The sequence below is a fragment of the Callithrix jacchus genome, chromosome 5 (assembly GCF_049354715.1).
Source record: "Callithrix jacchus isolate 240 chromosome 5, calJac240_pri, whole genome shotgun sequence".
In the NCBI taxonomy this organism is placed as follows: Eukaryota; Metazoa; Chordata; class Mammalia; order Primates; family Cebidae; genus Callithrix; species Callithrix jacchus.
In genome coordinates, this window is record NC_133506.1 from 134866521 (window position 1) to 134879412 (window position 12892).

Below are 12892 nucleotides of genomic sequence, written 5' to 3' on the forward strand. Positions count from 1 at the left end.
ACACCTACGAATTCCTGGACACATCCTGCCACACTCACAGTTTGAATGTGGCTGGTATACACACGTGTGACAGGCTGGTGGGAGGAGGGGCTTGCGGCTGTCAGCTGCACATGTCCCTGTAATGGAGACCAGAACTGGACAGATGGATGTCCACTTCTGGAGTCTGGGGTAGGGGCCAGAGTCTGGCACATGCGGTGCCTTCTTGTGGCAGGTGGCAATTAACAGGCAGCCACGCCCTGCCTGGCCCACAGCCCTCCTGAGATCCTGGAGGAATCTGGTGTTGGAAGGGGAGGCTGGGGACCCAGGGGCTGACCTCTGGCAGGCAGGGGGTATGGGTTCCAGTCCCCAGGGTCCCTGATGACGGGTGGACCAGGTGACCTTGTTACTCTGGGTTCCCTTGCCTGGAAGCAGGGGTGGTCCTTCCCTCCTCCCCTCTAGACCCCCGAGGGTGTGCATGCGAGGCCCTGTCTCTGCATGCCAGGAATTCTACATCCTCATCTCTGGCTGTGATTGAGCAACCTGAACACTCCTTCAGTTTCAGAATCTCAGAACAGGTAGTTCCTGCAGGAGACACCCAGCCCAACCCACCAGACAGTCTCCTCTGTTGCCTCCCTGACCGGCACCCCAGCTGTTGCTCAAACAAGCCTCCTGATGGGCGCTTTACCGACAGGGAGGCTACTCCAGCCCAGCCGAGAACAGCTCTGCCACTCACTGAGCTGCAATCTGCCCTCCGGAAACTTCCACCTGGCGCCAGGCTTTGCACACGTCCCAGAGACCTCTCTGCGCAGGCTGGCCCTCCGAGGACGCACAGAATCCGCCTCTCTATGATGCTTGGCTGAGGTGAAACCTCATTTCCTGAGTGGCCAACTGCTACCAGCCTTGCCCGTGCTGGCTGCTCCTCAGTACGACACCAATGCTGCGTTCAGTCCCAACTTACAGGTCAAGAATGACAGGCAGATGGCTCTGTTCAGATCTGAATCTGGGCCAACCTCCCAAATTGTCACCCAGTGTCACCAGCATGCAGGTGCCATGTGCCCACATGGGTTCACCTTTCCTTCCTCAGGGGCTGGGAGCAGCTTTACGTCTTGTACCCGTGTGCAGAAAGGGAGGCTCCCCAGCTGTGCCTGCCCCGGTGGCCGGTTTAAGAGCAGAGAGGGTGGTTTCCACCAGCCAGATCACAACCCAGAGAGAGCGAGTGAACAGGAATGGCGAGTGGGAGTCCCAGGGGAGAAGCAGGTGTCCACAGCGGGGAGAGAGCAGAGGAGGTGGGAAGGACAGGAGGAACAGGAGGCCAGGCATTTCTGGACAATGCATTTGTTTCTTTCTTGGCGGTAATGTTCCTATTTTCTTTTCTTGTTTTAATGTGCACATTGTAAGTCAGTGAAGTTTCAGGGAAAATAAAAAAACGGATGAAGCTGAAGCTGGGAAACGTGATGTCAAGGGAAGGCCCAGATGCCCCCAACCGGCACCCTGTGTCCCCCCCCAGGAAGAAGACGAATGCCGGTTCCTCTTCCTGCCTGCTGGGGTTGGGCCTGGCTCCTGGAACCACGTGCTGCTGTGGTTAAAGCTGCACTGGGCTGGAACAGCACGGCTTATGTTGGTATCTCCAAGGAGGGTGTGGCCCTGCTCCTAGGATACCCGTGACCCCAGATCCCAGGAGGTTGGAGCTGAAAAGTGTCTCAGAGAACGTTCTGTCCACTTTGTCAAGGAGAAAATGGGCATCAGAGAGGCCGACTTGCCCCGGCACGCTGCTGATGCGGACAGGAAGTGCTGGCGTTCTTCACATCCGCACCATTGGGAAAGTGAGCAGTGGCATGCATGAAGCTGCCCACAAAAGGTACACCATGTGACTGCTTGGTGCCAGGTTCTAGATGTCCGGGGCACACCAGTGGGTAGAGTCCTACCTTCAGGGAGCAGGCTCTTGTTGGAAGCCCTACCCAGCATTAGCTAAACTGGAGATGGGGGATTTGACACTCGGAGGTCACCCACTTGCCTCTCTACAATGCTTGGCTTGGGTGAAACCTCCAGATTCCCGAGTGGTCAACTGCTACTAGGGGCTGGGTGGGAGGTACCCTCGAAGGCTGGGCATGTCCTCCTGGCACTGAGCATTTGCTTCAGTGACTCCTAAAGAGGCTCCCCCATGTGTGGGTGAGAGGGGAACTGCTTCCCAGGAGCACAGATGCAGAAATAAACCAACACGGCCCGGCGTGGTGGCTCACGCCTGTAATCCCAGCACTTTGGGAGGCCGAGGCAGGTGGATCACCTGAGGTCAGGAGTTCAAGAGCAGCCTGCTCAATATGGTGAAACCTCGTCTCTACTAAAAATACAAAAATTAGCCAGGCGTGGTGGTGGGTGCCTGTAATCCCACCTACTCAGGAGGCTGAGGCAGGAGACTCACTTGAACTGAGGAGGCGGAGGTTGCAGTGAGCCAAGATGGGGCCACTGCACTCCAGCCTGGGTGACAAGAGTGTGACTGACATAAAAACAAACAAACAAACAAACCATCATGAGAGTTTTCTAGGATCCACTGAGATCCCAGAAGCAGGTTTCCCCCAGGTGCTTTTGGACCCAGGATCAGCCAGGGCTTTCCAGGCACGGAGGTCGCAGGTGGAAGAGGGGACAGGAGGGCCCGGGCAGCCAAAGTGCTCTCTCCTGCACCACGTTCCTGCCTCCAGACTCAGCTGCTTCCTTTGCCCAGAAACAGGCCACTTCCACAGCTCTGGGGCTCCTGATGCCAAGGTCTGTGGTTCCGGCTGGACTGGGAGAGTGTGCATCCCTGTCAGATGAGAGCAGAGGCTCCGACCAGCCTGGAACACCCCCGAAAGCCAGGTTGTAGCCGGCAAGAAGGTGAGAGGCCTGGGAGCCGGGGGCTGCCCCTGCTCCTGTGGGGACTCCTCCCTGCCCCCAAGCCTGCCGTGCCAGGACAGGCAGCTCAGGAGACCTCCTGCTCCAGGGCAATCTCATGCCTCCTTACCAAGAGCTCTTCAGGAGGGTCTCAGACCATGAGACCCTGAGCACAAGTGCTTGTGCTTCCATCACTGAGTCCCCAGACGCTGACACAGTTCAGGCGCATAGCAGGTTCTCGGGGAATGCTGAGTAAGATTGGGGATGCTGCTGATGACAGCGGTGATGGATGGCAGTCGAAGGTTATGAGTGCCCAGCACGGGGTGAAGTGCTCAAAGTACATCATTTAATCTTCAGTGAGCTGAGCTAGCATTCTTGATGCAAGGGAAGAAGCTCAGAGTGGGGAAGTTACTTGCTCAAGCACACACACCAGGATGTAGCAGACCTGGGATTTGAACCTAGGTCTGTCTGACCCTGGAACCACCTGCTGCTGCCCAACAGGTATGCACTGCTTTCCAACTGGGAGCAAAAAGAGGGTTTGCCCTCTACCCAGGGCAGGGAGGAGGGGTGGGCAGCAGGGTGATGCTCTCCCCTTCCCCAAGCCCCCCAGGCTCCTACTGAGCCAGCTGTCCCGGCTTCCTGAATTCATTCTAAACTAGCAACCAACCAGCATTTCCCGAGTCCCTGGTATGCACCTACTTGTGTGCTTGAGGCTGTCCTTCAAGGTGCAGAGGACACACGGCCTCTGTAGGGGCTGACTCAGGACCTCCCTCACTCCCATGGGGAGAGGTAGTGGTGTGCTGGTAACATCAACAGCTGGCTCTGTGGGGAAAAGCCTCTTTGTGGCGTTTGTCAATTTCCCAGGTGTTAACACTCCCACCATCGCTGATTCTAAGCTACCAGGCTAAAGTCTCTGAAGGTGCAGCTGAGAAGAGATAGTTGCAGTCCAGAGCTTATATGAGACTCCAGCCCACCTCTGGGAGAAGAGGAGGGGGAGGACCTGCCCCAGCCGGGCTCCAATTCACCCTCCTTGCCCCAGCAAGAGGTCTGGGGAAGCCCAGGGATGGGAGCTGGCGAGCAAATGGGAGCTCTGCAGAGGAGGGTGGGGGCTGCTCCTCAAGGTGGGAGGAGGCTGGAAGCACTGCTTGCTGGGGAAAGGCTCAGGAGGCCTGGGGCAGGCACGCACCTCACGCACCTGAGTGACTTGCTCCTGCCCCATCCAACCCCTTCTGTCCCGACAGCAGGTTTCATATCTCTTATTAATTAGGGCTGTCGGATGGCCCACCACACTGCATATTACTTCATTCAGGGACCATTAGGTCTCCGTGTTCCATAGCCACTGGCTCTCAGGCCCCCTTCCCTGCTGCCTTCTCCATGAGGACTTCCCAGAAGGCCCAGGGCAGATCAAGAGTGTGCCCCCACCCCTCAGACTGAAGGGGCTTCAGGGATCAGCCAGGCAGAGCCGCAGTGCAGGTGAGCAGGGCTCTGAGGCCCAGAGTCACTGAGCAAGCCAACAGCCCGCCACCAAGTCGCACGCTCTGCCACCTGCTGTCGGCAGTGGAGGGCCGCTGCGGTCCCTGCCACCACCCAGCACCCTGTGCCAGGAGCGTGGATTTCCCCACCCTTTCTCTCCTTTGTTAGGTCCACAGCTTCACATCTTCCCCCAGGGCCTCAGGGCTCTCCCACAGTGGCATGAGGGCAGGCGGTCCAGCAGGGAGGTGCTGGGTGGACCACGGGCCGGACCTCCCTGCAAACTACAGGCCTTGGCGTACAGCTGGCTCTCCAGGCCCTGGGGGACACGCCTGGGTCTCACAGAGCCCCAACACAGCCCAGGAGTGAGTGGAGTGCCCTGTCCCTTGGCCTGGGCTTGGTGCAGGGTGGGCACTGCCTTGCTCTAGCTCTGGCCTCCCTGCCTAGAGGCAGGACCTGGCCCAAGCTCATCAGTGAAGACCCCGAGCTGCTGTGGTGACAGGAAACGGTGTGCCGGAACCAGCTCCGCATCTGCGAGGCAGCATGCTCTGCGTGCCCTGTGTGTGTGGTCACGTGTGCTGCAAGTGCCCTGTGTGTGCTGTGTGTATGGTCATGTGTGCTACATGTGCCCTGTGTGTGGTATGTGTGCTCATGTGTGCTGCGTGTGTCCTGTGTGTGGTATGTGTGCTCATGTGTGCTGAGTGTGCCCTGTGTGTGGTGTGTGGTCATGTGTGCTGCATGTGCCCTGTGTGCGCTCATGTGTGCTGCGTGTACCCCATGTATGCTGTGTGTACCCCGTGTGTGCTGCATGTCGGCAGCACCAAACTCCTTCCGTGTGTGCTCATGTGTGCTGTGTACCCCGTGTGCTCATGTGTTGTGTGTGCTCATGTGCTGTGTGCTCGTGTGCTGTGTGCTCATGTGTGCTGCGTGTGCGCCATGTGCTTGTGTGCTGCGTGTGCCGTGTGTGCTCATGTATGCCCATGTGTGCCCCATGTACCCCGTGTGCTGTTCTCCGTGTGTCACATGCTCACTGTGTGTGCTCTGTGTGTTATGTGCACTGTGTGCCCTGTGTGTGCTGTGTGGCCTGTGTGCTCATGTGTGTGCTCTGTGTTTTCTGTGTGCCCCATGTGTGGTGTCTGTGCCATGTGCTCATGTGTTCTGTGTGCTGCATGCTCACTCCCCATGTGTGCTTCATGTGTTCTTTGCATTCTGTGTGCTCTATGTGTGCTCGCTATGTGTGTGCTCCACGTATGCTCTGCGCAATCTCTGTGTGCTCCATGCATGTTCCATGTGGCCTCCGTGTGCTGTGCTCTGTGCATGTCGGAAACAGCACTAGGTTGTCTGTGCTTCTGGACAGGAAAACAAGCTCCATGTCTGTCTTTACAATCTTGCAGCTGAATGCTGGTAGCACCTCCATCCACAGACGTGGCAGCAAACGCCAGGGCGTGAGGCCGGCTGACCCGGGACCCACCATCCCATTGCCACTCGCAGAAGCCTCAGGCCTTCCTGTCATGCCACCACTACTCCACTATCTGCCACCTTCCCACTCACTCAACTCCAAACCTGGGCCTGGTCTCTTGCATGTTAGGAAGCCACGGATGATGGTTTCATGTATGCCTATTTTCTCTCTTGGTAACTATATCTCAATATAATCGGTTTCCTTCATAATCCTCTATGTTTTATTTTGTGCATTTAAGACCATTATTGGGAGAAGGGGTCAGACACTGAGGGGTTCAAGGCAAAGATTTGGTAGAAACCTCTGGCCCAATGATGCCAGGGGCCTCTCTGCTCTGATGGCTGAGAGCTGGCCCAGAATCCTGCTCCGCCACCTGGCCCCAGCCCAACCCCAACCCCAGCTCCAGCCCAGACTCAGTCCCTCCCTGCTCGGGTCAGTACAGATCTCAGCTGAAAAGCCCCAGGCGAGGGGACAGATTTTCACACGATTAAGTGGTAATTCTCTCCAAGCTTACTGCATACAAATCATAAATAATGTGGCTCCATAAATCCTCTTCTCCCACCAGCTTCACCTCCGCCCGACTCTGCGTCTTGCCTGGGGAAATTGGCAAGGAGCTGGGCATCTGGCTGATGGGGCTTGGTGGGTAGGCGTGCGGGGAGGTGAGCAGGGGGCGGGGAGGCGCAGAGTGAGGTGCTGGGAGGCAGGTTCACCTCGATGGTCAACCAGACTAAACACCAACAGGTCCCAGTTCTTGGGGTGTGGGGGCGAGGCTGCTCAGACCTCAGCGCAGGGGCGACCACAGGACTCTTTCCTCTGCCTCCAGGGAGGAGGGGGAGCTCATGGCGACCTCCTGCCCCTGCCCACAGGAGAAGGGTGGGGAGCAAAGGTTTAGAGATCCCTGTAGGTTACCAAGGCAGGGGCCAGTGGGAGAAGCCAGAGGAGGCTGCTGGAGAAACCCGGGGAGCGGGTCCCAGAGGAGGTCGGGCCCAGCCTTGTCCACCCACGGTCACTACCGACTCTTAGTAGAACTGCACTGCAGCTCCCGCCTCACCCTGCGCCTTCCCACTCACTCAGGTGAGATCAGTTTGCTGAGCACCTCCAAGCCATCTCTGGGATACCGTGGTGAAAAACTATCACCCGTGTGGTGTCACAGACAGCCTTTGCGCGGGGCTTCTCTGCTGTGACCCAGGTCTTCCCTCCTCGATTCCTTGAGGTGTCCAAACACCTCCTCTGGGAAGCCTTCCAAGCTACCCCTACCCAGCTGTGATCTCCATTGTACTCAGTGTCTCCTCCTTCCTTACTGAAGTTCTGCTGAGGTGATGCTGTGAGTGGATAAGCAGATGAGCACACGAGCATCTGTGGTGCACACGGCATCTGGCCCACACCTGAGGGTGGACCCGCAGATACCAGGTTCCTCCTCAGTGGGACGGCAAGATCATTATCCAGGCCAAAGCTCCCTGCCAGGGCCTTGCGAGGACAACGCAACAGGTCAGCTGTCAAGTGACCCACCCGAGGAGAAGTGCCGCAGAGAACCCGCCCATCCTGGCTGTGAATATCAGAGCAGCCCCTGGGCCCCTCTCCCCCAGGGTCCCAGGGCAGCTGGCTCCACCAGGCAAAGAGGCATCCCTGTTTCTGTTTTCTGCATATACACTAAGGAATACTAGCATTATTAATGGCCCATGGTCTTCATTTAGCAAATGGAACAGGATGTTACACACAGTGCCTAGGACATGAGGTGGGCAGGCTGGGGTGGAGACGGCGGGAAGGCAGGACCCACTCTTGTGTTCTGCGCCCAGCAGCCTCAGGTCTGGGACATCCCCCTGTCCCTCCCACGGTGCCCTGGGGCTTCCAGCAGCCACCTCCTAGTTACTGTGAGTTCCAAGAAGGCGGCTTCAAATGAACATTTGCAAAACGTAATTAGGAAGGTAAATTTCCTGGCAATGAAGATTACATAATGCATCCCACGGCCACACACCCACCCGGTGGAATCTGATTTGAAAACTGAATTTATTCATCATTTGGAATCAGTCCCCTGACGATCCCTTCTGTAATGAGGGCATCAGGAGCTGGTGGTCCGGGCAGTGTCTCTGGGAGGGAGACTGTGGGGACAGAGCCCCTGGGTGCTGATGCCTGGTCGGTCATGTGTGGCTGTGCGTGGCAGCTGCGCACATCTCTGCGGCCTTGTGGCTGGGACACAGTGAGGTCTGTGGCGCATGGTGAGCTTGGAGACTCTGCCCCTCAAAGTCCAGCCTGAGGACCCTGTCATCTGCTAGAAATGCAGATTCCTGGGCCACACTCTGACCTGCTGCCTGGGAATCACAAACCACAGGTGTCCCAGGGGAGCAAGCCGGTTGGCACCTTGACCACGTACGTTGGAGCCACCCTAGGGCCCTGGCTGTGGTAGGCCGTGAGCAACACCAGGAGAGCGGAAGAAGCTTCCATGCAGGGACACAGGGGAGGAGGCAGTTCTCCCAGGCCTGGGCCCAAAAGGACACGCTGCTTGGAGCATCAGGGACAGCAGCCATCGGTGGACACTGGCATTCCCACCAATGGTGCTGAAACAGCCGGGGGGCCTTGAAGAGGGGTCTGGAGAAAGACCACAGAGGGCAGGCTTCTAAGTCCATGGGAAAGGCCAGCTGGGTACCCTTAGTCATAGCAGAGCTTGAGGAGGGGGCAGAGACTTGGCGAGGCAGGGGGGACTCTGAGTGCCATCCTCCAAGAATCACACTGAGTGACCCCATCTAATCCCATAGATGGTGAGGCTAGGGACACAGCACACCCAGATGAGGACACAGTCACGAGGTGAGTGGCACCAGCTGGTCTAGAAACTAGGCTTGGGTGCAGGAGGTGCTTTCTGCTTTACCTGTTGGTACCTGCCCAGTCCACTGCCTGGCCACAGCCAGGGAGACAGTCAGGGCCTAAGGCCACCCGGAGCTGTGTTTAACTTGTGAAATGGGACAGGCAAGGGAAGGCGGTGGGGTCCCTGGGGAGGTGGGATGGGTGGCGGTGGGGTCCCTGCGGAAGGAGCCAGGCCACCGTAAGTGCTGTTCTCTCATAAGGAAAACCTCGCTGCCCAGCCATCGGCCTCTCCTCCAGCAGGATGCACCTCCCGGAGCCACACCCCTAAGGTCACCGTTGGAGTGGGCTGTTCTGGGCTGGACACAGGGAAGCTCCCTGGGAGACCTGAGCCCTTCACAGGAGGCCCCCATTCCCAAGTGCAGGAGCAGGGCTTCCAACCCTGGTTTCTGAGCAAATGCCTGGGCTGCCCGTGACTGGCCTGAACTTTCTTCCCGGTGCTCCCAGTGCAGTGGGGACATCGGGTGAGGGATTCCCTGTGGCATGTTCCAGCCCATCTCCATACAGGATCTCTGTGGACCACTCCTTGCCAACCTTTCCCCAAAGGACCAGAAACTGTCCTCACCCGTGTCCCTAAAATCAGCAGGCAGCCTGGCATCCCAGGGTTCCCTGCCCTCCCTGCTGTTGGTAAGGCAGCATCCAAGGACTCAGAGACAGATGCTTCAGGCTGGGGGACACCCGAGGTCACAGAGTCCCTCCCTGAGACACCAGCCAGGGCACTGCAAGCTGCTGAGAGCTGAGCACGGGTGGCATCCACAGCTCCTCAGCCACTCATGCTAGATGGGGTCATAGTTCTTGGTATCAAACTCCAATCCCCCGGGCTGCAGTACGAACCCATTTCCTCCTGCTTTGTTCTGTTCCTAGATGGGCAGAGGTCTGGGTCTCCCTCCTGCAGACCTGGAAGGTGTGGACCAAGGTCCTGGCACCCCGTGGGCTGCCTGCTTCTGTTTCCCTTCTCCACACATGCCCACCTCAGAGATGGGAGACATTTGCCCTGGAGAATCTGCTGTGTCCATCACGTTCTCCCCAGCTCAGCCCTGACAGTCCCTGCAGTACGCATGCACCCCACACTGCTGTCACCCCCTGCCCAGCCCACAGCTGGGCAAGGCCCTCTTCCCTGTGACCCCTCCTAGCCAGAGGGAGTGCCAGGGGATGGGCCGATTGCACCCCTAGGTCAGGTGGTGGAGCCTGGGCTGGGTATGCACTTCCTCCACATGCTGGTACAGGCTGTGGCAGGGGTGTGAGGATAAGGACATGCCCGGCCCAGGAAGGAGGGGACCCCACGCTGGGAAGAAGCCCCCCCCCACTGCCCCCAGGCTGCCAGACTTCTTGGTCAGAGTGGGGCAACCCGCAGTGAGACAGGCCCCCCACGTGCTGCTGGCCACTCACCTTTCCAGGTACAGGGGCCCCGGCCTCTTGCCTAAGCTCTGTGGGCCAGCTTGGCCTGGCCTAGCACTGCCTGAGCAGTGGGAGATGGGAAAGGCGCTGGGAAGCACCGGGAAGCTGATGACCCTCACCCGGAACCGAGCTCTCAGCCAGGGCCCTTGACCAAACGTCTGAGTCCTCAAATGCTTGTCCCAAGGCAGGTGTCGGTGCCAGGGCAGCTCTCATCGGAGCCTGCTCTGCCCCCATAAATCAGCAGCAAGCTCCTCCTGGCCTGTGACAGCCGCTTCCCAGGAGACAGCTGCCACCGGGCAGGGGCCATGCCTCTCATACCCTGAGAACAGAGCGGACAGTTCACACTTGCTCTGAGAAGCAGGCCCTGTCCCAGGGAACGGCCTTGCATGGTCCTGGGATTCTGCACACTCAGCCACACGCCTCTGATCTCCACAACCTGGTGTCCCCTAGGCCTCCCAGAAGGGCCTTATCCTACTCGAGGCCTTCCCTTCACCAGAGGCGCCCCATGTGTGGGTTGTGAACCCCAGAGGGGTAGTTCCTGGATGCATCCTGAAAGAGACACACAGGTGCTCACGTGCACGCACTCACACATACATGCAGCCCCTGTGCACACATTCAGGCCTTGTGGACGTGTGCCCCAGTCCCTCTTTATGAGTGTGCATGTGCATGCGCACACACATGCAGCCCTGTTCACATACACTCCCAAGACACGCAGTCCCTGTGCACATGTGCGCGCAAACACACACACATTCCCAGTGCACATTCTCACACAAGCACCCCTGGATGAAGGAGCATCCCCAAGCCCCCAGACCATTGTGAAATTATCAAATGTCCCTAGGCAGGGGGTGGGCAGTCACCCCCTGTTGAGAATCACTGAGCCGGATGCGCCTTACCTGACCCCTCCACACACGCACGCCTGCAGTGACTGTGCATGCAGCAGCGCACCTGCATACCTACAGACATTTCTGAATTCCCAGGCCACCTGCCCGGACTTGGGATTGCTCTCCACTGCCTGCCCCCTGGCAGCAGCCCCATCCCCCGTGGCCTGAGCGCCTCCTTTCCTCCCAGCCAAGCTGCTGGCGCCTGGCCTGGCCCAGGCACGCGGGGAGCGTGTTGGGGGGAGGGAGGCGGATGGCTTCTTTTCCCGTTAGGCGCCTGGCTCATGGAAGAGGCGAGTGTGGATCTAATCTTCGGCTGATTAAATGTCCCTCATTAATGAGTTTCTTTAATTAATGAAGTTTTTGGGTCTGCTCCACTTGCTTTATTCCAGCCACACTCTGCCTCCTCAGCACAAAGCGGGGCCATTTCCTCCCGGGTAATTGAGGGAGCCGCGGCCCATTCCTGCCGACGCTGCACTTTGCTGATTGCGCCTGTCAACTTGGGGCTGACAACTCCATTTTTAAACATTTTCTTCTCTAGAAGCCATGTGCACATGTGTGCTGCACGGGCGGAGACACATCCCAGGCGGCCCCCCACCCCACTCCACGCACTGTCTCTGTCACATGCCAGGAACACACACATGCCCACTCACACGGACAGGTCTGACCTGCAGCCCAGAGCCTCTCCAGCCACCCAGAGGGGTGCATGTAACTGAGACTGCGAGGCACACGCCCACCTGCAGGAGCAGCATGTACCTGCCTGCACACGTGCACCAGGCACACCCACATACAGACCATGTGTACCTCCACATACCTGTATTCCTCATGTGTATACACACCATATATGCTCTCACACTGTGCACTCAACCCTGAGCACGTTCGTGTGCATGTCAAAGGCATGCACACCCACATGCACACACCCTACACATACACAATGCACATTCACACCATGAACACTCACTCCCAAGCGTGTGCACATTCACACTATGTCACATCCCCGTCCAGGTCTGCACGCACTGTGCATGCTCACTTCTGGGCACACACACCACACCTGTGTCCAGGTGATGCACCCCTTCTCACCCACACACATGCACACAGCACATATACTCATAGTCCTGCCCTGGCACGCTCACACCAGGGCTCGCACCCATGTCCACATGCATTCCAGTTCACACACTCACGTAAGGCACCCTCCCCATAAACATGTGGCCCCCACACACAGGGAGACCGCAGACACACAGGCGTCAGGCGGGGCTGTGCCCACCCTGGTGGAGGAAGAGCTAGCTATGGATGCCTGCCCACGAGGTGACTATGTCCACAGGTCCACCTGTCATCGAGAGGACCTTCCCAGCCGCCCCTTCTGGCTGCCCACCTGCTGTGACTGGGCGCCAGCTCCAGGCTCAGGGGCCTGGAAGGACAATTTACACCTTCTCATCAGCCCTTGAAGAGCTCTTGGAATTAAAAGCATTCATCTTCTCCTGCTGACTGGGATGTAGACTCCTTCCCCATGAGACTGGCCGGAACTGGGTAGTCAGGGTCACAGCTCCAGAGCCGAGGAGGAGGAGGTACTACCTGCCAGATGCTCCTGCCAGTGGGCACATGGCTGCGGTGCGGTGGGGGGGCCAATGGGATGATTCCTTCTGACCAGGATCTGGCCACCGACAACCGTATAAAAAGCAGATCCTCCACAAAGGCAGACAGGAGTCCTTCTGCCAGGAGTGGCTGTGCCTGGGGCAGGACAAGCATCTCTGCACTGATGATGCTGGAGGGGCAGTCCCACTGTGTGTGTCTGGGAGGACATTTGGCTGACATAATCCCAGCCAGATGACGTAGGTGTCACCATCCCCATGTTACCAATGGAGAAATGGATGTCAAGAGAAGCCAGTAAGTCTCAGGCTTCCCTTGTGGGTAAGGGGCAGAGACAGGCCTGGTGCACCACTCTGTCTCACTCCCCAGCCCAGCTCTCCTCGTCCCACAGCCCTGCCAGGCA

At 58.1% G+C, this 12892-nt stretch overlaps 1 protein-coding gene and 1 long non-coding RNA gene across 46 annotated transcripts in view; one reads left to right on the forward strand and one right to left on the reverse strand.

The window, feature by feature from the left end:
- The window catches only part of RBFOX3 (RNA binding fox-1 homolog 3), a 508442-nt gene that overhangs the window by 36847 nt on the left and 458703 nt on the right, over positions 1-12892 (reverse strand). The gene's annotated exons all lie outside the window — the stretch shown is intronic.
- On the forward strand, positions 1558-5979 carry LOC144582725 (uncharacterized). The gene is made up of 3 exons (XR_013536056.1): positions 1558-1837; positions 2699-3345; positions 3709-5979. It is a non-coding gene; the product is annotated as an uncharacterized LOC144582725 (long non-coding RNA).